Source organism: Micropterus dolomieu, linkage group LG21 (genome assembly GCF_021292245.1).
Source record: "Micropterus dolomieu isolate WLL.071019.BEF.003 ecotype Adirondacks linkage group LG21, ASM2129224v1, whole genome shotgun sequence".
Classification (NCBI taxonomy): domain Eukaryota; kingdom Metazoa; phylum Chordata; class Actinopteri; order Centrarchiformes; family Centrarchidae; genus Micropterus; species Micropterus dolomieu.
Window position 1 is genome coordinate 31910304 of NC_060170.1, and position 22992 is coordinate 31933295.

Consider the following 22992-nt stretch of genomic DNA (forward strand, 5'->3'; position numbering starts at 1 on the left):
CTTTGGACTTTTCTGCATTTAAGACCAACTTAAGCTGTTTTAAACGGCTCTGAACAATATTGAAAGCAGACTGCAAAAGATCAAGGGCTTGTGCAGTAGATGATGCAGTACAGTAAATAACAGTGTCATCAGCATAAAAATGATACATAGCATTCAATAGATTATCTCAAAGATTGTTTATATAAATTAAAAACAATATGGGCCCAAGTACTGAGCCTTGAGGAACCCCCTGGGAAATGGGCAAAAAGGAAGAGAAAGAGCCAGCCATCTGAATACTTCTACCTGGCAGATAATTTGCAACCAATCTACTGAATGCTTAGACAGGCCAATACTAGTAGTCTATTTAACAGAATGCACTGATCAACTGTATCAAAAGCTTTTGAAAGATCTATGAACAGTGCAGCGCACGTTTTCTTGTTATCCAGTGCCCCAACAATATCATTTATCACTTTCAATGCTGCAGAAATGGTGCTGTGTTGTTTCCTAAAACCAGATTGAAAGGGGGATAAGACATCATTTGAATTTAAAAATTCCTTTAGCTGCTCACCAACCAAGCGTTCAAGGAGCTTGGCTAAAACACACAGCTTGGAAATAGGCCTATAGTTGTTTAAAATAGAGGGATCGCCCCCTTTTAGTAGGTGTGTAACATGGGCTGACTTCCATACTTTGGGGATGTCATTTTCAATAAATGTTAGATTAAAGATATAAGATAGAGGCTCTGCAATTATGTCAGCTGCTAACTTTGGAAAGTTTATCAGGATCAGCAGACTTTTTTGTGTCTAATTCCTGAAGAGCTCTATGAACTTTAGAAACTGATAGAGGAGAAATATAAAATAGTTTGTCAGGAGATAAGCATGGGTCAGGGGGGTGCTTCTGCACACTGGGACCAGAAGAACCAAGGCATGAGGATTCAAATAAGGATCCTGAAGAAATAAAATGCTCATTAAAGCAAGCTAACATTGTTGGTTTTAATGGCAAAGCCACCACCTTTCCTGGGGCACAACGGTAGACATTGTAGCCCTTGATTGCTATATCCTTATCTAAAATAGATTTACTAAGATATGTTTTTGAGATTATAAGAATATCAGTATTGTCACAAGCCAATCTTAGCCCGTGACAAAAAGGAGGTGAGACACAACAGGTTTGCAAGCCAATGGTATGATTTATTATAAAAGTAAAAGAAGGATCAAATGATCACCAATAATATGTGGTGTGGTGTGTCAGCAGTGAATGGATGAGTGAGATGTGTATGTGTGCGTTGTCAGAATTAACCAAAGAAGAAACACAAGACAAACCCGGTAGGACGTCGGCCTAGGAGGAGAGAGACAGTCCTGGTTAAATAAGCTCTGAAGGTAGAGCTGCACAGGTGATAGCCTAGCCCAATCAGCCTCCTGCAGGAGAAGGAAGCCAGAAGGAGGAGGAGTCGTAACAGTACCTGTTCAGTGGGCCCAAGTTTGTACAAAATCGAGTTTGGGGAGTAGACTTTAAAGTAGGCATTAATATGAATAAAACCTAGTCAGGCTCTAGTTTTGAATTCTTCAGGAGTATTCAAATTATTAAGCACTGGACCAGGGTTAGGATGAACACTACCAGAGAATATAAGAAGGAGGGCAACTATACATTTTCTTTTTGTATTGTATCTTGACAGTGCTACTTTTCTATAAAAACAGTAGTCTGGTCTAGCAGGAAGATAAAAAGAAAAACATTGAAACCAATCATGTAGACCAAGTAACTTAACAAGATCAAATAAATATAAAGTTCTGTAGTCACCGATAGTCTGTGGATTCCAGCTGAGTTTGATGTCCATAGAGACAAAATCCCAGATGGTGCCTAGCTCATCATGTTCACCATTGCTGTGGATCACCTCGCTGGTAATAGTCAAAGATAAAATTAAGAAAAATGATAAAAGCACCATGTTGAGTCTATGCTGCTAGCAGAACCAAGGAAAAACGTAGAATGTTACTCCAGTTTATTGATGGAATCAATCCAAGCCAGATTCTCCCTCTCAGATCCAGCCGTGGTGATGAATGACGTCACGGTGTAAACAGGAAGAGTTCTCCGGGGTTGTGCAAACAAGCACAGAGTCGGGGGAAGCTGGTGAATCGGCCCTGATGATTGACCACTCTACTGTTCATGAAGTAACTGTCATTATGAAAGACTTAATGACTGTGTTGTATGTAACAAGGTGTAAAATATGATCTGTTGCGTACAAGTTATTTAATTTAATTAATTTAATCAGTGGAGTGCTTTTCACATCAGTCTGCGCAACACACGTGTCAGATCTCTTCTTCTCCGTGGCTGCCTGCTGCTAAACCTCCCCTGACCTTTTGACTGTAACTTCCCCTATCCTAACTAGAAAACAAAAAGGGGAGAAGAGCATGCATGTTACTATGTGGCTATAACTCTGTTGACACAGTGTCCACAGGATGGGGTCTGAGAGGCAGGTTAGTGGTTTAGATGAAGAAATCGGCTCGGAGGCATTGCGAGGCTACCCAGCCAACCAATCCCAGAGCTTACGGTCTGCGTCGACTCGACGTGTAGTTACATTTTGAAGGAGGCTACGGGGCTACGCAGAGGCTACGCAGATTTGACGCAGAAGTATACATTGCACTTTAGTTGGTGAACATAGATCAATGGAAGAAAAGCAGTCTAAATATATGTCAGATTTTACAGCTGCTCCTGAGTTTAAAGATAAAGCAGTACTGGTTGAGGGCAGAAGCTGAAGAATGTTGTCTCTAATAATTATAATTTTATCATCAAAGAATCGCATAAAGTCATTACTACTGATGGCTATAGGAATACATGGCTCAATAGAGCTGTGACTCTCTGTCGGCCTGGCTACAGTGCTGATAAGAAACCTGAGGTTGTTCTTATTTTCCTCTATTAATGACGAGTAAGATGCTGCTCTGGCATTAAGGAGGGCCTTCCTAAAAAATAAGTTTTCATGACGTTGCTTTAATTTGCAAGTTTGGGGGTTATACCATGGAGCTAACCTTCTTTGTTTTATTATCTTCTTTTTTATTTTATTTGTTTTGTTTTCTTTATTTATTTTTTGGCCTAATGGCGTATAGTCCAGTAATAGGAATTAATTAAATTCAATACATTTCAATCTTTATTGTTCCACCAGACATGAACAAAGACAAGAACAAATTCCTCCAAAAGAGGGTGGTTAGAGCTGGCTGTGATAGTCCGAGCCTTACGTATAACTGCCAAGGAAAGCTCTTGAGTGCCAATTATTTCGCTGGCTACTATTATTAAGTAGTGATCGGATAAAAAGGGATTCTGTGGAAAGAATATTAAATGTTCAGTTTCAATGCCATATGCCAGAACAAGGTTGAGAGTGGGGTTAAAACAGTGAGTGGGTTTTTGAATTCTGACAGAAGTCAATTTAATACTGAGGTATACACAGTACTAAGGCTATTTGCATGAATAATAAAATTTACATACAATAATTACTTTATCTATTTTTCTGTCTGGAATAAAGTTTGCTAAAGACTAGAAGAAAGAAAAATAAAAAGAATACGGACCCGGAGCATGGTACACAAATAGTAATTTATTAATAGGCTTGAGTCGAAGATAGCTGCAACTCCACCTTCTCAGCCGGTGCCTCGAGGAATGTGAGTATTAATATGATTGGGGAAACTAGATTCATTTAGGCTAACATATTATGCATGGCCCAGCCATGTTTCAGTGAGCCAAAATAAATCAATATGATAATCTGATATTTACTAGTACAGCTTTAGATGTTTAATAGTCAGTATTTAATTCTCCTCTTTTTTGTACTATTGCATTGGTGGTGTTAATTTTTTATTAACTGAAAGATGGCTCCCAGTCAATTGAATACAAATTGCTTGCAGAGTGGATAAGTGAAAAATGTCTCGCTTCATTGGGATGACAAATCACTTTTCTAGGCTCTGAGTATGTTTTACTAACATTAAACTTCCTTGAATTAAAACACAATACAAAGATGAATTATTCATCTTGTTTGCAGTTGGAGGTGTCTCGTCACTGTTTGTTTCATTGTAATACTGCAAGTGGCAAAAGGGACAAATTGGAAGCAAGGCTGTGTGGTATCCAGCTCTCATAATACATCCACGGGAGAAATCCAAAACAGACCTGCAGTGTCTAGTTATGGTTGCTAAGTTCATCTATGATTTGACAATAGCTGTTCAGGGGCAGGGTTTAGTGAATAGTCAATTGGACATCAAACAGTACCTTGTGTCTGTTTTGTTATCCTTATCACTGGATGAAAAGTAAGATTACCAAGCTTTGTTTCTGCCGTTACCTGGTAGCATTAAATCCTGTTAAAAATATCCCTCAGTACTTGGGAAATGAGTTTCCCAAGACAGTGGACACAAAAACCAGACACAGATAGTGTATATTGTTTAACTGGGTACTTGTTTTAATTGTATTTTGGGTGCATGAAGTAAGACTGCCAGCTCAACAGTGTTTGTACATCTCATCATATCTCAGTTTGTGTGCAGCTGGAAGAATGTCTCTCAGTTGCATCAGTACACTTTGGAGTGAATGTGTGGCTCCCAAAGCTTGTTGGAAGATGAAGAATTCATCACAGCAAAATGATAATAACATTAATAGTTTTTTTTTCAAAACACAATAGAATGTGCGAAAGAAAGTGAAAAAGATTTATCTACAGCAAAACCAAGGTAAGAGATATAAAAACCAAGGCCCGAAACATAAAAGCAAAGCATCAAAATGGGGTTAGAAAAGATTGTTACATGAAAGGAAGTCTGCTAAAAGATGTGTATGTCTATAGCTGCAGGGATATGGCAGAAAATAAATCTACCAAACTAGGTTTACTCAATTCTTTATTAAGAATTTATCACCTTTTTCTGTAGGCAGTCATAAATCTGCTTTTTTGCTTGAGTGCATATTTGTTAAAATAAAACTAATTTAGGTGGTTTTCATTTTGCTGGTTATTTGCCTTATGTTTTTTAGTTTATTCCTCTTTAAAATTATCACCACATCACTGGACATAAAACTAAATTGACACCAACAACACGTTTTAAATTCCATACATTACATTAAAGTTAGAATATTATGCCCTCAACATGAAAAGCAAGATATTACATTATGCAGGTATAATGAGCTTCTACAAGGATGTTATGGTCAGGAATTCATGTTGTATTGAAAGTAATAGAATTTTTTTATTCAAATTACCCTTGAATGTCTATGTATGCATGGGGTAAAAACTAACTGCCATTTTGTTTTCACTCTGCGTTGATGTGCAAAGCTGCTGGCTTGAAACACCTAAATCTATCCTGCTTTATCCCCAAAGAGAGGCTGACATTTTTTTGCCACTGAGCATTTTCTTTCACACCTGAAGAGCCAATGACAGCAGGGTTTTTCAATTTGCCAATGCCACTGTACATATATTGCACTTCTGTGCTGACAAAATAGTCTATTGATGAATTTTTATGCTTACTAAAAGGAATATCAACTGGAGGTGAGCTCAAACTTCAAATCATTCTCTATTTTGGAAAACTTTAACGCATGGAGCAATACCAAGTGTGGCACTTGAGTTAATATTATGCCTCCTAGTGTCACCACAGATCAATAATATGAAGGACTAGCATTTACCATAGCATTAAGCCTCACCGGAGATTAGCAGCATCTTCCTGTCCTCTTGTTCATGGACACTCATCTTCAATCTCAGCAAATGTTATTATCCTGTCACTGCTTATCTGCTGCATAAATTATATACCTACAGTTCCAGTGCCCTTAAGCAATACAAAATAACACCTCAGAGCCTTTATTAGTTACATTAAAATATAAAGTTTCTCATTGTTACCCAGTTACCCACGCATCAGGATGCAAATTCAAATTAGTTGGAAACAGCACCAATGCCGGGTAGCAGCACAGAAGGAGGAAGAAGCGTTAGCCTAATTGGGGTTTTATGGCACATCGTGACATAGCAAAATTTTCTTTCATTACCCAGTATGCTGACCTTCTCCCTAACCAAACAAAATTGTACTCTAGTAGTAGAAGTTTTATATAAGAAGGGCATATTTATAAATGAATGCAGAGGACAGGGGTACAATGGTGCTTTCATAATGGGTACAAAAGTGTAAGTATTGACTGAGAACCTATTGACGTTTATAATCTTTGTGGTTCACACCTGGTAATAAACGATGCAAAATGATGCTAAGATAAAAGACTACTGGGAAACAGTGGGATGAATATGAGACGGCAAATTTTGGAGTCTCAGCTCACCAGTGTGACCAAGAAGCCAACACTTGCTATGTTTGACACGCTTAGCGTCAAGAAATGCTGCAGTGTAATCCCATTTTCATTACCCAGACATCATGAAAACCCGTAAAGAAATGTAATATTAAAAAAACATAATGAGACTCAAAGTAGTCATATTGGGTAAAATTCTTAAAACCGTTAACTATTTATCGCCGTGTCTCCCAAAGGCGATAAATGAGGCCCCTAGTTTCAAGATCCTCCACTTAAGACTTGTCGTGTTCTCTTACATTCTCTTGTCGAAAAAAAACACAGCAATCACTTTACAGGAAGACTTTACTTCTTGAGGAGACAGAAGAGAGCACCGCTCCTGCAAAAAGCTCCTTGAGAACTTTTGCCAGTGTCCCATCAAAACTACAGGGATGTGCTGCATAAGAGCAAAGCCCTCGAGCTATACCGCTGCAAGCACTCGTCAGTTATCAGAACCGGCCAACAAATCACTGGATCACAACTTCCAGCATTTGAAGATATTTACAGCATTCCCTGCATCCGGAAAGCTGTCAGCAATTCTCAGGATCCAACACTCCACAACAAATGCACGTCTTTATGTTCTCTTACATTATGGAAGGCAATGCAGACTCTGATATGGCTGCACAGAAGAGCAACCTCAACACCTCCACTATCATAACGGTCACCTCCACTGCACCATATACAGTCATCAAATCCTCATAGGTTACTGTCTTACCGAGAGCACTGATTGTATATTTGGACATCGCTGGTACGGAGTCATTGCAGTGCAGTCCCGTTGCTGCTACAGTAAGTATGTGTCACTTGGACCTTGTCAATCACACCATTAGATTGCTGGTTAGAGTACATAGAGTTACTCATTGTTTATATGCTGCTGTGTGTTTACATGCCAGTTCACTGCAGGTCTGTTAAATGGATGAACTGAACTTTTGTAACTATTTATACATTCACCAGTATGCCACTCTTGTTCATTATTCAGCTTTTTTACTCATACTTTGACAAAGATTGCTACAAACTTAATCTCTCCAATGCTAATGAAGGACTTTTGAGTTTGTATGTCAGAGTTGCATTGCCTCTCTCCTGACTCCTTAGTGCTCCCTCAGTGCTCCCTCCTACCTTCCATCTGACATCTCTGGCAAGACCATGACAGCTTTATTTTCTTCTCTCTCTCTCTCTCGCCCTCTCTTTCTTTGGCCACTGGAAATATGCTCTGAGTGCAGCCTCGGGGGTTGAGACAAGGGGGTACACTACAGAAACTCATCGGGGAAGACTTTGTGTTTTTGTGTGTGCCACAGTATGAGCCACAGGCTTTCTCTGGTCAGATGTCACCGTAGTCAACACATACCTTCTCTCTGGAGACGGCAAGATGAAAAGAGACAGGAAGAGAAAGAGAGGGAGAGAGATAGAAAGGAAAGTGTGATCTGGCATTTGCCTCCCTCAGATCAGAGGGTCTGTGATCGTCCTTCCACACACAAACACACACAGGAAAAAAAAAGCAAATAGACACATACACATTGTTACTCAAACACGTAAACAGAGACACAAAGCCCACACAACCCAAACTCACATGTACAGAAATGAACCAGCAGCTATCACCAGTTGGGGTAACATCTGACAATATTCACTTTGTTTACACCAATAACCTAACTCTTCCCTGCTGACACAGTTGTTCCATTACTGTTGCAATTTTAATTTTCATAAATTAATAAGTTATTTATCTGACTGAAACATTCTGATGCATCATTCCTTATTCCTCTGACACAAGTTAGGTCAAGCCATTTGGGCTTCCTGGGATCTCTTTATTGATTTATTTAATATCTTTTCATTTAACTTGAACTTCCCCCGAGTAGCTAAAGACAGTTTTTTGCCAGATGGGTGTATTTATTCTTTATTTAGGCCACGCTTCTGGTGTGGATCTATCGATGCCTCTTCTGTCCGTTTGACCACTTTAGTCCAGACTGAAATGTCCCAACAATGAATGGATGTACTGCTGTGAAATTTGTACAGACGTTCATGATGCATTCTATTGACTCTGGCAATCCCATTACTTTTCCATTAGCGCCACCACGATGTTGACATTTCAGGTTTTGAGTGAAATCTCAGCAATTTTTTAATTGATTGCCATGAAATTTGGTGCAGACATTCATGTTCCTCTCAGGATAAATTGTAAGGACTTTGTGATCCCCTCACTTTTCCCTCTAGAGCCATGCAGGGATGACGGAGAGGTTGAGGTGTGGTGGATGAAGGGTTGAGGGGCAGACAGGTGAGGGATGAAGGGGAGGAGTCGTATCCGTAGCTGAGGAAGCGGGAGTGAAGAGGAGACCGGTGTCTGCAGGCGAGAAGGTACGTGGGAACCGGTATGAGTCGAGACTCTGAGTGGTTGAGCCGTCTCTTCATTGGTGGATGTGCAGAAACCCCCGGTTCCAGTATGTAGACAAAGAGAGAAAGGAGCAGGGGGAATTTAAAAAAGGAAGGGATTTGGGTGGGAGGGATGAGAAAGCTGAGTCAAGGGGAGGTGAACTGAAAAGGTGTGCTTTAGTACTTGGTGTGTGGAAATGGGAAGAGCATGGTCTTAGTTCCCGAATCTAGTTTATAAAACTTAATTTTGCCCTCTTAAAGGGCTGGCTGGCTAACAAGCAAGGCAAAGATGTTAACCTGCTAAACATCACATTCAATTTATTGCCATTGCACACAGTAAGTACCAGTTCAACAAAATGGAGTTTGACATCTAACTAGACAGTAGCAAAAGTGCATGTAGAGATACATAAAGATAAGCTAATGCACATAATGAATAATAGGGATGGTCCGAAGGCATGCAACCGGGATATATACAAAACGAACACAACAATATGTATAGTGCCTACAGTATAATGTGTCAGTATATAAGTATGATATGGATAGTATGAACAGCATTAGCATTGTCCTTTTGAGCATGTTAGCAATGCTTATGTTAGCATTTAGCTCAAAGCCAGCAAGTGCAGCCTGAAATAGCCACACATTTACATTTCTTTTTTTATTCAAAAGCATAAATGCATATATAAGAGCCTATTGTTAGTTTGACCTTAAAATCATTGTCTTCATTGAACAAGGGGTCTGTCAAAAATCAGTCCTCACAGGAATAAACCAGCCACCAAATACACACACATTCAGTTTTTTTCCCCAACATCCCCCCCTCACCCTTCCCTCTCTCTCTTCCCTCTCTCTCCCCTCTCCCCAAACCCATCAGCTCAGTGTAAGCCTTTCTCCAGCATGGAGCCAAAGAGTTCAGTGATGCCAAGCTGAGTCCCTTAATAACCCCACAGCTCTCTTGCCTGTTCCCAGTGCCAACCCTGCTGAGAATGACAGCTAATATGATGGTGGGCCCTGCCGAAACATGTGGTCCACTTCCTGTATGACTGAAGGAGGTGGGACTAGTCAGATCAGTCCTACCTGTGGTGAGCAAAGTCACATGGAAAAAGACTGTGCATATATACCTCTGTGGAAGACTACAGGGGAAATAATACTTTTCCCATCCCAATGGCACAAAATGACTACAATAGGACATATATGTACATTTCCTGCGATGGACTGGTGACCTCTCCAGGGTGTACCCTGCCTTTCACCCGCGACCCTGTACGCAGGATAAGCGGTTGACGATGGATGAATGGATATATGTAAATTTGAATCTATTCAAGAGCACAGAGGACAGAGCTTTGAGTAATCTGCCAGCATCATAATATATTTTCTTCTCGAACCAAGAAAGCGAAATGTTCTTTTACATTTTGAAGTGTTATCTTGGCACTATATTTTTCTGTCACATGTCTGCTATGATTAACTAGCATATTCATTCATATAAATAAAACGTGTATTCAGTGTCAGCTGTACAGTGCACAGCATCAAGTAGGCTTATATTAAAATTGCTAATGCAATTCATACTGTATATGTCTCACAGCTGAATATTTCTACTGTAAGAAAATAGAACCTGTATCAGTGCTTTCCTTTGACTTCTTGGATAAAAGCTAGAGATATATAAAAAGACTCCAAATCCATGCTAGCGATCCTGATAGGAATCAATGAATTTTTTTTCCTTAATGGAGTTATATAACTAAAGTTCAGGAACAGGACCGCGCCTCTCTTACTAATTCAACCACCTGCGCCTCATCATTCAATTCCTCCAATCCAACTATTCGTGCTTCACTCATTTCATCCACCTGTGCCTCTCTAATCCAATTACATGCTCATACGTATCTAAGACCTTTCCCTCCCGTTTCTCACTTCTCACATCCCTCCCTCCCAAACCCTGTTTTCTCACCTCTTTTGATGTGCAGTATGGTGGCCCAGGAGACAACACTGTGGCCTCACAGTAAGAAGGTCCTGGGTTCAGATCTTAGCCCAGGCCCATCTGTGTGGAGTTTGCACATTCTCCCCATATTTGTGTAGCTTTCCCCCCAGGAGCTCTGCTTTCCTCCTACCATCAAAGACATACGTGCTAAAATACATAACTCTGCCAAAACAATCATTTTTGTACAACAGGAACTACGTTAGGTTGATATGCAAGCCGCTTATCGAGACAAGCCTCCACCCTGAGTCTCGACCCCTGGGTTCCTAGCCGCTCCGGCCACCAAACCCTAAACTACCTCCATCTCTCCCTCCATCTCTCCATCATAAATACTCCACATCATCCGAATGAACTACCTTTTCATAGGTCATATTGGCGTGGTCTTTGTTTGTGAATACATCATAAGTTGTGTGGCTGAGAATGTACCATTTGTCCTGTGTGGTACCTGAGAAAACAAAATTGGTTCTATAAAATCAACTTATGCCCTTTGGGAGCATGAATTGTCTCATTAAGTTTCATTATATTATATATTTTGCTTGTGTGCAGAGGAAAGGTCAGGGGCTCACCAAAAACGTCAGGATTCATCTGTTCAAATACATTTATCTTGAAATTTTGATCAGACAATGGTGCTTCAGGAGGCTGTGGCCTATTTACATTTTGAAGTGACTCTTAATTTCACAATAGAATTTTAAACCTTACTAATAAAATTAAAAAAATAATCAAATCCTTTTTACTAATAGAAAAAGCATCCAAAAGCACCACAGCAATGATAACTTAGCACCAAACATGGCACCAAAATAGTACTAGGCATGACCTCCATCACTTTATCACTTTAGAAAATCAGATTGACTGGTCAGTAATGTGCACCTCCTGAAAACATGGTGGTTTATCCTTCAGCACAGCCAGAAAATCTGCTTTTATTTTACAGTATGCTGAATGTCCTCCTGTAGTGTGGGAGGATTTTATTCATCTACTTCAGGGTCAGGTTCAATCTGTAAAACATGGAATACAACCTGCCTCAACTTGCCTTAGGGGCTTCTAACACACAGAATGTGAAAGAATGTCAATCCATAGAGACACTTACTGTCTCATGATGGTCTACATGTGAAGCCTGTATGTCCTGATGGGAATACAGTGCTGTGGAAACACTCGTTATTTTTTTTACGAGTATTGCTAAATTTCAACAAAAGTTAAAAACACAAACCCTGGGCTCTGATATAGTTGGAGTGTGTCTGTACCTCTGTCCTTCATGTCCTCCTCCCCCTCATCTTCCAGTAAAGCATCAGGGCTGTATGATGATGGATAAGTCTGAGTGCCTTACAGGCTCTGCGGGGGCTGATGAATTCACCCCTCCTCGTCTGAGTGATCTGACCCCAGGCTCAGCATGAACTACTGCATCTCCACAGCCCAGAGCACTACAGCCCTGAACACAGGAACATGTAGCCCTGTGGTCAGTACACATGCACCTCCTGAAGCACCCTGGAAACATAGTTGTTTAAATGGAGCCATTTTTAAAAAAATCTTCACTTAACCTCTAGGCATTTGCTCTGAGATTAAAACTCTATTTCAACCTATGCAAAGCTTCAGAACCATGCATAGTATTTTTCTCTGAGTTAAGACCGTAGCAGAAGAGTAATGACAATAGTTTTTAACTTTCCTCTTGCTTTTGATTCCTTTCACTGAGATAAATGGCAGAGCACTGTTTCTCTGCATCAGGTAATCTCAACACTGTGATGTGTTTCAGAAAACATAACTTCAGCCTTATGTTGAGTTAAAGAAAAAGTTAAATGAGTAGTCTCACTGCTGCCAACATTTTTTACTCAAGGTAAATTGCAGTAGAATGTGGTCAGGAAAGTATCTGCTACAATAGTTTTTATATAACTAACAACTAACACGTCTTGTAAAATATGGAGTTCATGGTATTTTTCCCATACACTAGTTATACGCCGATAGATTTAACCCTGAATATTGTGGCCACATCCAGAAACCTGCTCCTTTCTGTGGGGGCCACAAAGTAGTCTCGCTGGTTTTAGAGGTGTCTTTTAATTAGCAACTAATGAAGACAGAGCGGAAATGGTTCCACTGATCAATTGTGCACATAATTAGATCAGGGGTTTTATAGTGAGAAGCAGAAAGGAGTTGGAGAGAAGAGCGAGGATGACCACATTCAAACAGATGTGTTGGAAGCTTGTTAGCGGTCATGTGCTGCATTCAAGTGCTTTTCTTCAGCTGCGACTGACAGGTTCAACAATCAGAAATACAACTACTATTTTATTGGGAAATGAGAACTAAATAGATCTTCTAACAGATTAGTCTTTTTTCCCCCTGGTACTGGCCTGGCTCCCATGCTCCAAATACCACCTAAATGTACTGTCTCAGCTGCCAGCTATCATAGGAAATCCAGATTTTCCCAGTCATACCTTGTTAGGTCATTGATGCGGAACCTAAGCTTTATTGCAATATTTCAGACAGTGCCTGAAGGCAGCCATGCTCAGCAGTCTGCCCATTGTTGCATGATGATAGAGCTCATACAGCAGCAGAGCGCAGTGAAGTGGCTGATGACTACACAGGATGGATAGATGCTGCCCCCTACTGGCCCTGGTTGACCTTCCCCCTACATGTAATAACATTTGAATTTGACCTTAAAACCTGTTTATATGAGCGACATTTCTGCTGGCAGAGGAGACATGACTCACTCACAGTACAGGAATTTTGTGAATTAGGAGATTTGATGTCATCTACATATGCCCAATGTTTCCCCCCATCCTCTTAATGCACTGGAAATACTGTATATTCCTGACTTTCACCTTTAATTTGATGGAACTGTAGCCCCATAAAAGGGTTATTGTGCCATTTCAAATGCTGTAGTACCACACCAAAGAATCATAGCAGTGCCAAAAAATAACCCCAGTTACAGAACTTTGTGTTGTCTTGTTTCATACAATATAATATTAGTAATCTTACATTGACTCTTTTTTTCTTTGTTGTAGGAAGAATTAAGCCTGGCACAAGAAACGGCACTATATATACGGGCGATACAATACTGATAGTATTAGTGATAGCAGATATCAGAACAGAGCCGACACCACAGCTCATATTTAAATTACATGAGCCAGACTGACTCAATCAACATGCTAAACTCTCTCAGATCCATTATTTATTTTCATGACCCCATGACTTCTTTGCTTGTTCACGGTTTTCTGCATCTCGAGGGTCTTGTCCTCAAACTGAAAAAAAACAAAAACAATATCTGTTCATTTTGTTACAACAGCTCCTACCAGTGAGTGCAGTCAGAGTGTTGTGTTACCAAACTACCACTTGGGGACAGCGTTTCCTTAAAAACGGTTTGACTTGTTAAGAGGTCAACAGGAAGTACAATTTATCTTACAATCTCAGTCAGGTATATTTAGTGTATATTATAATTGATTTACAACTAAGAGAATTTAGTGTTATTCAGTGTGCTTCCATCACACCTGTCAGAGTCTTCTTTAGAAAGGCACAAACTTCTATTGACTATAGATGGTGATAGTTATTTGCCCTAAAAGCTGATTTTGAGTTGACAGAAACATAGTTTGGCAACTATTTGGGTAATGGATTTGTTATTTGAGTCATTCTCCAATAATAAAAAAAAAAAAAAACTGTTCTCCATTCTCTGGTTCTAGCTTCTCCAATTTGAGGATATGCTGATTTTCTCAGTTTGATAAAATTGTGAACAGAATATTATTGAATTGTGGATGGTTGGTTGGACAAAACAAGACATTTGTCTCCTTGGACTTTAGCAAACTGCTTTATATTTTATTATTTTACAGACCAAACAACTACCAACAAAGTCATTGTTAGATTAATTATAAAAATAGATAGCACCAGATTTCCAACTATAACATTAAGCCAGACCTGTTTTGTGCGTAACCTGCAGGGTCAGGGCTCTTTTTGTGGACAGACATGGATAAACAATAGCTCCCGCACACTTACGTTGTTCTTTACTCGGATATAAAAAGATCTAAGTATAATATTACCAATCTGAAGTGAATACAAAGTAAAATGTTGAGATTCCAGTCATATGACATAACCCAGTCACATTCAATTGTCTTTTTGATTTGGGTGGCCCAAGACAAAGAAACCTTAGCTCTGCTGTCCTCATTGAGCTTTACAGGGCCACATTAATTCCAAATAAATTGAAATTCTAACAGATGGAGCTGAATTGAACAGAATCACCAAACATCACCAGTCTTTAGAACACAGCAAACAAACAATATGTAGGTGAGTAAATGATCTCTCCGGTTTGTTCATCTGCATGAGAGTCTCACAGGGGACAGACAGCAATGTTGTGGATGAAATATTTTCATGCCCAGCCTCATTAAATTGCCATGGAAGTACTTGTTGCACCCCTATAATACACCTTCCCCTTCCAGTACACCCGAGCATGCAGCAGCAGAAATGTTTTATTCAGTGTCATGTACAATAGTGGCAAGATCGGCCTGCATGTCTGATGTTGAATTTGAATTGACACTGCAATCTAAATGACATGGGCTTAAATGAGATTAGGTTTGTGACGCGGTGCCTCTGTGTTACATTTAATTGCTGTTCGCTTAACTCACTAGAAAAGAAACATTATTTCACAATTGATTTACATGCCAGTGATGCGTGAGGAGGTTTCATTTTGCCTTTGGAGAGGGCTAGTTAGGCTCGCTCGCAATGCAAATAAGGCTGGGCTCATCTTGGATTGTAGCTGCTGAGTTCATGTGCTTTTTGTCAAGCTTTTACTGTGTTGTGCATGTGCCAACACAGGCCTAGATTAACATTTTGGGATGGTGGAAATCCCCCTCTTGTGCATTTTCTGGTCCGGCTGTACATGCATGCCTGCCAGAAAAGCCTACTTGCACAGAATCACATCAGAGGCCCAAAACTGGAAACTCTCGGCAGCGATATGAGGCTGCAGAGGGGCCATCTGGTGTTCGAAGGCTTTCCCTTGATATTTTAAATTAGAGGGGTTAGTTACATTACCATGACACCACAGTGTACTCTTGCGGCCTGTGACTGCGGTGTGTCCTCACATCCACGCTTCATGTTTTGGCTCACAAGGACACATTCAGAGCATTGGCAACGGCACAAACACAGAGAGAGAGACTCACCCACAGCCGCAGGATGTTGTCCTTCCAGTCAGTGATGATTTCCTGAAAGTCTGTGCAGCATCTGTACAGTGCAACAGGACCTTTATAGGACATCAGGGAGACGGACATGGAGAGAGGAGAGACACGCTCGACTTGTTCTTACTGACGCTACTTTTGCCACGGTTCAAATGCAATCACGACTGAGAAGAGATGGAATGGAAACACAAACAAGCCGCCACTCATGATTGGCTGGCATGATGAGGTCGGCCGCACAATGCAGTCAGCAGCTGCGGTCCTGCTTGAGTTGTGCAGTGCGCTGTTAGTGGATGGAGTTCATCAGCAGGAGCTACAGTGCATACAGCCAATGAAAAGGAGAGGTGAATTATGAAACCCAAAACTGTCCTGTGTTTTTTATATTTTGAGTAATTAAGATACCACGCAGTTATGCTTCAGCTTCATTATAGCAATCAAACAAAATTCTTTGTAGTTTGTGTTTTATCTGATACTTTACAGAATTTGAATCGAAAGTGTCAGTTAAGGTGTAAACACCCTCAATTCCTGGTATACAAAATGCCAGTAGTGCAGCTGCTGTTATGTTCTTCACAGGTTCCTCAAAAATGAATCTAGCAAGTCACTGGATGGATGACTGTTCATCCATTCTCTCCCTTTCAATTTTTGTGCTCATTGAATTAATTTGCACATTTGTGATGTGGACTGACTAGTGAAATGTTTCACTCCAGAGTCAAACAACTTAATTTGCTTCACCAATGTCTCTAAAACAGACACCAGTGCACGTGCAGCATTGTATGGTTCCAATTCACACTGTAACAGCAATATTTAAATATCATTAATTCAGCAAATATTAAAAGTGTATTTATTTATTAGGGTGCACGTTTTGCTCTTTGATGTCCCAATTATTCAACTGTTAAAAGGCCAAAATGGTTGCCAATGGAAACAAAAAGGTTACCAGCATTATTGTTGTGCCCTCATACAAACTTTTTTTTTGCACTTGGCAGTGCTCACAAGTATGCTTTTCTTTTCAGTTTTATGCAGACTTTTACACATATACATTAAACTAACAGTTGTATAGCCACAGTGTCAGTCTCGTACTGGAAACCACAGTCATCACATAATCAGGAAGTGGAAAGTGGCTCCCAGCATCCTTCTCTGTCTCATAGAGGATGTGGCTCAGACATACAGAACAATATGACCAGAGACTGTTTGTGGTTGCTGTATGGACTAGATACACTGCTGAAACTATGTCTCAGTCAGCTGGATAATCTTGTGTTTAGATTTAAAATGTTGTTGAACTAGTTTGGGTAAAATATATTATCTAGTCTGAAGTAAGCAAGACTATCTGAGTATTTTTGTTTTCTTTAATTTAACAAGAAACATGTCTGTTAAAGATCCACTTCAAGGCTATCACTTCATAAACACATCATTTTGTTACTAGTTCCTAACAGTATCTTTAGATAACGGTATCTTTTATATTTATTGATGTTGATAATAAATATAATGATTATTATTGTCAGCCATTTATGTAAGACCTATCTGAAGAAGCTCCTTTTTGATAGGCGACCACACCCAGAACAATCCATGTTTTATTTCTGGTTTATTTTTTTGTCATCCTACCTCTTCGGTTTGGTTGATCCACATTAAATAATAAATTCAGGCAGCAATCGGAGCTGCCTGCTGTGCCAAGTCAGTGTGTAAGCACTGACCTGGTGTGAATCGAAAAATATTTCCATGCTCTGCTGACATTTTGCTGTTTTGAAGTGTGTTTTTTTTTTTTCTTTCAGTGCACAAGCTAGTATGTTAAACAAATGTCCTTGAATAAATCCTCATGTGACTTAAAGAACAGATAATTGTCTTGTTTATGACTGAACTGCAAATGTAACTAAGACAGACAGAAATTTGGTTTAATTGAACCCATGAGATTATTTGTGCTTCCAGGGCAGTTCTGCCTTTTGGAAATATATTCCACTGCAGGATTTGTAAACACACAGCATTTCTATTTTATTGTGTTCTGTTGTATTTTACTATTTTATTCCACCATATATTTCTCTTGTATTACATTCATTTAATTCTGTTCTCCCATAGTGAACATTTGCCTTTGTTGCTCTTTTTTTCCTCCTCACATCTCTGCCAAGGAGCAAAGAGAAGTGAACAGCAGCAGCAATTTGGGTTTAAAGGTGCCACAGCAAAGCAGAGCATATAGAGTCATCACAGTACCAATGAATCTCTGTGCTCCGCTGGCCCTCACAAACAGGGAGCGGCAGAGTGGAAAGGACAGCTCTTTTCTCAGCGACTGGAACACACCACTGTGCAGTGAGATGCATGGCCTCCCACAATCCACTACAGCTCCATTACTTAGCCAAGAGTTCGCTGAGACACGACGTCTCCACACAGCATGTAGACACTCTCATTCCAACCCTCTAAACCCACGGAGAGGAGTCATCAGCACAGGGAGAGATTTACAATGGGCTGGCCCTGGGCCCCAGACAGTTATAGATCCCTTTACCTTTCAAGAGCAATTTCACCGCAAATAGGATTAAAACTAATGGCGTTTGACACCACCAGGTTTAGCACACGGAACCCATCGGGCTTTATCGCGCTGACATTTCAAAAGGTTGGCCTATGTGTGCGGCATGGGGACTAAGAGATGCAGAGCTGGGTGACATATAGAGGCCCCTTGGGAGCCAGGCTTTTACAGCCAGCTCTGGAGATGCACCCCCCCCCACACACCCCCCATCCCCTGCACCCAACTAGTACCATTACAGCAAGTTTTACAGGCATTAAAATACAAAGAATACAAATCATCCACTGCACGTTTTCCACTAGTTTGCAGATCGGAGATGCTGTTTTTCTTCTTTGTTCCACGGGTCCGGGCCCTTTGGCGTGGCCATGCACTGAATATGTAAGCAGTCCTGTCAGTGGAGTAATGCTCATTATCTCAGTTGTGGGCAAAATAATATTCTCCCTGTGTGATCTGTTTACTTCATGACGGTAAATTAAACCGGGGAATGATTTTCTTCCTCTTTGCCGTTTAATTTCAATTTGTATAAACAAGACTCTTCAAGGTCAGTAAATGAAACTGCCGTGTTTGGAATGTGAATGGAGTTTGTTGCCTCGGGGATCCTGTGCTATTAAAATGTGCTCATTCAGTAGCATAGTACAGTACTTGACCTGAATAACAATTTTAGCATTGCCTCACTTCATTGTTATGACTGAGTGTACTTTTCTGAACTTGTCTCTTTGTACTGTCTAGTTTGTTTGTTTTTTTTAACCACAGAATCCAGAACCAATACTGTGATGTTGCATCAGCTATTTAAATACAGTTTATCTATGTAAATGACCACTGTCCCTGAAAAGATCTCCACTTTTATCCTTCTACTTGTTTGTTGAAACAAGGTTCTCACTTTCATGTGAAAAATATTAATTCTGTGAGCTTTTACACAATAAATCCATTAACTCTTGGGTGTATATTGATACAGACAACCAGCACTAGTCACACTCTATAGCAAAATCAGCTGAACAGCGTTGATAGTATACAAATGATTTCCCTAATTTGTGTCTGCTGTAAAACATGAATTGCATGGCAGTCGTCTTTATTAGGATGTCCAGGCTGACAAGGGGGCAGAAATCACCAGCTGAGATTGAAAACCTAATTAAATCTGCATACAGCTTCAAGGCCTCCCTCACTCTGCTTTCTGTGCTCCCATTCAAGCCTGTAAACACCACTTTTCAGAAATCATTACTTTGGCACACTAAACACTTTCCACCCCGAGAACAAAGCGAGTCGGAAAAACGGGAATACATTAGCAACCGAAATGAGATCATAAGCAGCATTTGCGAGGTGGCTGTGAAATCACAAAGCAAGGATGAAATATCTCTGCCTGTGGAGTGTTCAGAGCTGGCAGAGCTGGCAGTTAGCCGCTGTGAATGATTGAACTAATATTTGGAGTTATTAGTTCTGCTACATTTTCTTTGAGAATGAGCAGTGTAGCAGGTCCAGGATGACATAGTTTATGCTGCTGCTGGGGTCTCTCAACCAGCTAGTGCTTCAAAAAATGATGAAAATCACTTCAAAACCACTCTTGTGTATTCAAGAGACAAGTTTGCTTTAACATTTCAGAAAGGGCTCAGTGCATGGCCATGAACCAAATGAATATGAATATTATTGGCCTATTGCTGCAGGCTCAGTGCCCCCAGTATGTCTGCACCCCAAATGCATATCATCATTACAAGCGTCCCAGCACTGGTCCATAATACCCTTTTACTAACACATCTGATTTAGTGAAAGTGGACAAATAATTCTACAGGGTCGTTACAACCAAATTATAAAAAAAATAAACATTTAACTGTAGAGGCCCTCCAGATCATTTTTATTTTTTATATGCACAGGTAGTGAGATATCCTATATAATATGTCTGCCTCCACAACAATGCTAATACAGCGCCGTACTACCATTTATGGAATGCAGTTGTGTTGGGACCCGCAGTCGTTGCAGGGCCCGTAATTCAGTGGTTCTCAATGGGTCAAGGGGTCCTTGAAGGGGTTCCAGGGGGTCCCCAGCAAAAAGGGAGTCATTTCTTTTCACTGCAAGTCCATCTGTAAGTTCCATAGTGACCGAACGTATGACTATTTAGGTCATGGATTTCATACACTTTTTGGAATAAAACATCTAAAAGCCAAAATCCTATCAGATGGGCCATCCTTGGACAAGATCTTATCAAATGGGGGTCTGTGGTCGCATTTGTGTCAGTTTAGGGGTCCTTGATGTGAAAAAGTTTGATAACCACTGACCTAATTTACCACTCAAACTAGTATAATTTTAATTTGTGTAAAATAATCTGAATACATACAATTGATTTCTGATGTGTCGCAGAGTTGTTTCACACTTAATTTCAATCATATTCAATAACAATACAATAAAATGAAATACTTTGACATACAAACACTCCATTGCCACATAACTCTACAGTAGGTACATCTATATTACACTGGACAAAATTATAAACGCAACACTTTTGTTTTTGCCCCCATTCGTTTTTGAGAAGCTTTTATTGTGGCCAGCCTAAGGCACACCTGTGCAATACCCAAGCTGTCTGATCAGCATCTTCATATGCCACACCTGTGAGGTGGATTGATGATCTCAAAGGAGAAGTGCTCACTAACACAAATTTTGACAGATTTGTGAACAATATGAGAGAAATAGGCCTTTTTCTGTGTAAGCAGAGAAAGTCTTACATGTTTGGCAAACACAAAAGTGTTGCGTTTATAAGTTTGTATAGTGTAAGTTAAAATAAGGAGGAATTCATTGGATTTTATTTTAAAGATGTGTAACGTGGGCCCGCACAGAATTGTGGGTAATATTTTTTTGACTATCTGCGTACACAGAAGCGTAGCTAGCTAGTGAAGTGACAGCAACTAGGAAAATAAGTTTACAGGACATGGAGTACAAACACAAAAGTGGGTTTCAGAAGCGAAAAATGGAAAGAAGCAGCCGAGCGAGAAAAAAAGCAAAGCTACCAAAAATTTTCCTTAAAAATATATAAGGTGATAACAGCAAGCCTGAGTTGTGGGCAAGAAGAGCCGAAGGGGACACCTGCTGCTTGCACCTGTATCGCGCACCGCGGTGATGACGTTACGTTACGTGACGTGACGTTACGTTACGTGCCACCGGACACATTCAAACTTCCACAGCCTGAAACACTGTGAGATGCAACAGATGGAATATTTTGAGGTTCGCAACTCGTGTCATTCCGCGGGTGTTTAACAGACAGCATCTGCAGAGTGAAAACAGCCCGACTAACCAAGATATTTTTCGTGGACACCAACTGCATCGCTGCATACTTCGGGTTGGCTGATGCAGCCATGGTTGACTGTGGCCTCTCCAAAACGATCTTTTTCCAAACTAAAACTTATCACATCTTAACTGAGGAGCTCACCGGCACAGACCCGTTAATCTGGACAAGTCTGCCACACTGTCAATCGAGAGGGTCCTGCCTGCCTCCTGGATTTGAAGGGTTTAATAAACGACTTTGCACATCATAAAGCTCAGGCCTATAATGTGAGTAAAACTTATTTATTAATTATTTGACACTAAGCACCATGCAGTGCATGTCAGTGTGGTGCACAGTCATTGATTATGATCTTTTTTCACGTGTGTCATTTTGCGCTGTCACTAGGGATCACCTGTTCTTACATGTGAAGGTGCGCTGTAAGGGTACTTTATTGTCACATACATGTAGCGAATTCCTTCTCTGCATTTAGCCCATCCCTCAGTGGAGCAGTGGGCAGTCTTTGTGCAGCGCCTGGGGATCAACTCCAGATCTGTGTCAGAATGGAGAACCTAACATGTTATTGATCACCGGTTAGGCTAAATTCTTAATCTCTTATGGTGCTCCAACACCGATTTGGTCAGGTAGGCTAGTCAAACTGTCTTGCTATTATGACTTATCATCTTTGTTTGGTTTGGTCGACTGTGCAGTGCATTTCGCTGTGGCTGGTCACTTTCATGCTTTCATTCCTCTAATTTGATACTGTCATTATGCTATTTTGATGGTGATGGGAGGGCCCGCTATGACCATCTTGCATTGGGGCCCCAAGCCAACTTGTTACACCCCTGCTGATTTTGGATTTCTTTTGCTGATAAGTGATTGACAGCAGCTTGTAATGCACATGCTTTATACAGCTTTTTAATTTTCTTATTGTACTTGTGTTTATTTAATTTAAATAGGTCTCTTTGTGTTTTCCAATTGCTTCAGTTTCTCGGCCTCCAGAACTTTTGACAGCTACAAATGTTAAGTGTATGAATGCGACCTGAAAGAGTCTAAAATTTAAGGTGAAAGTCTATTTGAAATGACATCAAGCCACTAGAGGCTCAAACAAGTGTTTCTCAGCATTGGTTATCACCCAACAAGACATCACTTTACTCTTAGTCAGCTGCGGTTGTCACCTCAATGTAGCATAACCATCTGAATAATGATGTATAATTGATCCAATATACCACTCTTGTTTTCCTAAGAGATGTGGCAATGAAAATCTGGATTGCCACAGAAACCAAATGAAGTGCCTCTTGCAGACTCACACTAAGGTAGCAGTTGAAGCTTTTAAGCCATTTTGCTATTAGTTTGTAAGTGCCATTAATAGACTCTCCTGAGATTTGCTCCTGATTCAGCTAAAAACAAACACAAACAGGCTCCCTTTTCTGGAAATATGTGATAACACGTTGCCGTGTCATTGCCGGACAAGGCCGGATGGCTCCCTCATGGCTGCACTCTGCAGGCTTTTCAGGATGTGTCGACTTGAAAGAGTTCTAATGCCCAA

At 40.4% G+C, this 22992-nt stretch overlaps 1 long non-coding RNA gene across 1 annotated transcript; it reads right to left on the bottom strand.

The window, feature by feature from the left end:
* Positions 1-6450: 6450 nt before the first annotated feature.
* LOC123960716 lies at positions 6451-15952 on the bottom strand. Its single transcript, XR_006822584.1, has 3 exons — positions 15682-15952; positions 11788-12028; positions 6451-8622 (listed from the first exon to the last, which is right to left on the bottom strand). It is a non-coding gene; the product is annotated as an uncharacterized LOC123960716 (long non-coding RNA).
* Positions 15953-22992: the final 7040 nt, after the last annotated feature.